Below are 3216 nucleotides of genomic sequence, written 5' to 3'. Positions count from 1 at the left end.
TTTCTTCGCGAAACCCTTCGTCCCGAAAACCTAAGCCACAGAGGGTACCTCACGAAGAGTTACAGCCGCCTCTGCGGGGCGGAGAACACCAGAGAGAAAAGAGCTCTCCGGCGGGCAGGAATCCGCCGGGGAAATTCCCTCCGGGAGGGGGAAATCGACGCCATCGTCACCGTCATCGAGCTGGACATCATCTCCATCACCATCATCATCATCTACACCATCATCACCGCCGTCTCCACCGCTGGACACCGTCACCGCCGTAGCAATTTGGGTTTGATCTTGATTGTTTGATAGGGGAAACTCTCCCGGTATCGATCTCTACTTGTTGTTGATGCTATTGAGTGAAACCATTGAACCAAGTTTATGTTCAGATTGTTATTCATCATCATATCACCTCTGATCATGTTCCATATGATGTCTCGTGAGTAGTTCGTTTAGTTCTTGAGGACATGGGTGAAGTCTAAATGTTAGTAGTGAACTATGGTTGAGTAATATTCAATGGTATGATATTTAAGTTGTGGTGTTATTCTTCTAGTGGTGTCATGTGAACATCGACTACATGACACTTCACCATTTATGGGCCTAGGGGAATGCATTTTGTATTCGTTTGCTAATTGCGGGGTTGCCGGAGTGACAGAAACCTAAACCCCCGTTGGTATATCGATGCAGGAGGGATAGCAGGGATCTCGAGTTTAAGGCTGTGGTTAGATTTATTCTTAATTACTTTCTTGTAGTTGCGGATGCTTGCAAGGGGTATAATCACAAGTATGTATTAGTCCTAGGAAGGGCGGTACATTAGCATAGGTTCACCCACACAACACTTATCATAACAATGAAGATTATTTAGCCGTATGTAGCGAAAGCACTAGACTAAAATCCCGTGTGTCCTCGAGAACGTTTGGTCATTATAAGTAAACAAACCGGCTTGTCCTTTGTGCTAAAAAGGATTGGGCCACTCGCTGCAATTGTTACTCACGCACTTTACTTACTCGTACTTTATTCAACTGTTACATCAAACCCCCCTGAATACTTGTCTGTGAGCATTTACAGTGAATCCTTCATCGAAACTGCTTGTCAACACCTTCTGCTCCTCGTTGGGATCGACATTCTTACTTATCGAAAATACTACGATACACCCCCTATACTTGTGGGTCATCAAGACTATTTTCTTGCGCCGTTGCCGGGGAGTGAAGCGCTATTGGTAAGTGGAATTGGTAAGGAAAACCTTTACTGTTGTGCTGATTTTATTTCTGCCTGCTGCTATAAGTCATTATGGAGAGATCTTCTCTTCAATTTTTATTTGGGAAATCTACTACTACTGCAATGGTAGTGGATGAGGCGCCAGGTGAGGAAGTAATACCATATAAAATACCTATGAAAATTATTGAACGTGTTATGGATAACCGCTATGAAGGGGATGGAACTGTCCATCCCGGTGATCATTTACTGTTTTTGCATGAATTATGCGGTTTATTCAAATGTGCAGGTATTGCTATGGATGAAGTGAGGAAGAAACTATTCTCTTTATCGCTGTCTGGTAAGGCGGCGCATTGGTATAAATTACTGGATAATGGGGATTCTCTTGAATGGAATGATATTGTGCCCCGGTTTTATTCTAAGTTCTATCCTCCAAGTGAAATTCATAAGGATCGGAATCGCATATATAATTTTTGGCCTCATGATGGAGAGAGTATTGCCCAAGCTTGGGGGAGATTGAAGTCTTTAATGCTCAAATGCCCCATTCATGAGCTTCCTGGTAATGTTATTATTGATAATTTCTATGCAAGACTTTCTTTTCAAGACAAGACCTTGCTGGATACTTCTTGTTCTGGATTATTTACATGCAACAAAGAAGAGTTTAAAAGGGACCTTCTTGATCGAATCCAAGAAAATACTGAAGGTTGGGAGAACGACAAGGATAGAGAATCAGGTATAATTTATGATTATAAATGCATTGAAGCTTTTATGGATACTGATAAATTTCGTAATATGAGTGCTACATATGGTCTTGATTCTCAAGTTGCTGCAAATCTTTATAAAGCTTTTGCCTCTCATTATGAATTGCCTAAGAAGAATTTTGATAAGTATCATGAACCGTATAAAGATAAAATTGATTCATCTATTAATAAATGCGTTGTAGTTGAAACTGCTGATCATGTTATTCCCGAAGCTTATATTGAAAAAACTCCTTTCCCTGCTAAAATGAAGGAGTACTCTGTTATAAATAGTGCGGTTCATAAAAGTGAAAAGAAACCTGTAAAACCTGAAGAACAAATAAAAGTTGAACCTGCTGTTGCAATAGTTAAAGATCTTGTGACTGAAAATGTGGAGGATGGTCATATTATTTTTACGTGAAGATGCTTCTAATATTGTTTCACATCCTAATAAACCCAAACAAGCTAGTGTTCCTATGCTATCTGTTAGAATTGGTGATCATTGCTATTATGGATTATGTGATATTGGTGCAAGTGTTAGTGCTATTCCTTATGAGCTTTACACGGAGATTATGCACGAAATTGATTCTTGTGAACTTGAAGATATTGATGTGGTTATTCAGCTGGCTAATAGAGAAACTATTTCTCCAATTGGTATTGTTCGAGATGTGGAAGTTTTATGCGGTAAGATTAAATATCCTGCTGACTTTTTGGTACTTGGTTCTGCTGCTAGTGATTATTGTCCTATTATTTTTGGTAGACCTTTTCTAAATACTTGTGGAGCTATTATAGATTGCAAGAAAGAGAAAATTTTGACTAAATTTGCTGGTGAATCTTATGAGTTTAACTTCTCTAAATTTACCAAAACTCCTTATAAAGCTGACTTGCCTAGTAATGATTTTAAAATGGAGCAATGTGCATCTATTGTTCTTGTTCCTAACAATCCGTTGCAGCAACATTTGGAGGATAGCGAGAGTGAAGTTTTTAGGAAAGAAAGAGATGAGCTTGAGGAAATTTTTCTTCGCCAACCTATTCTCAAGCATGATTTACCGGTGGAAGATTTGGGTACAACACCTCCACCAAAGGAAGATCCTGTTTTTGATTTAAAGCCTTTGCCTGATAATCTTAAATATGCTCATATTGATGATAAGAAAATATATCCTGTTATTATTAGTTCTAAGCTTTCAGAGATTGAAGAAGAAAGGTTATTGGAAATATTGAAGAAGCACCGAGGAGCTATTGGCTACACTCTTGATGATTTGAAAGGGATTTCTCCTTCTAT

Source organism: Lolium perenne, chromosome 2 (genome assembly GCF_019359855.2).
Source record: "Lolium perenne isolate Kyuss_39 chromosome 2, Kyuss_2.0, whole genome shotgun sequence".
Taxonomy (NCBI): Eukaryota; Viridiplantae; Streptophyta; class Magnoliopsida; order Poales; family Poaceae; genus Lolium; species Lolium perenne.
This window is presented reverse-complemented; position numbering follows the sequence as displayed.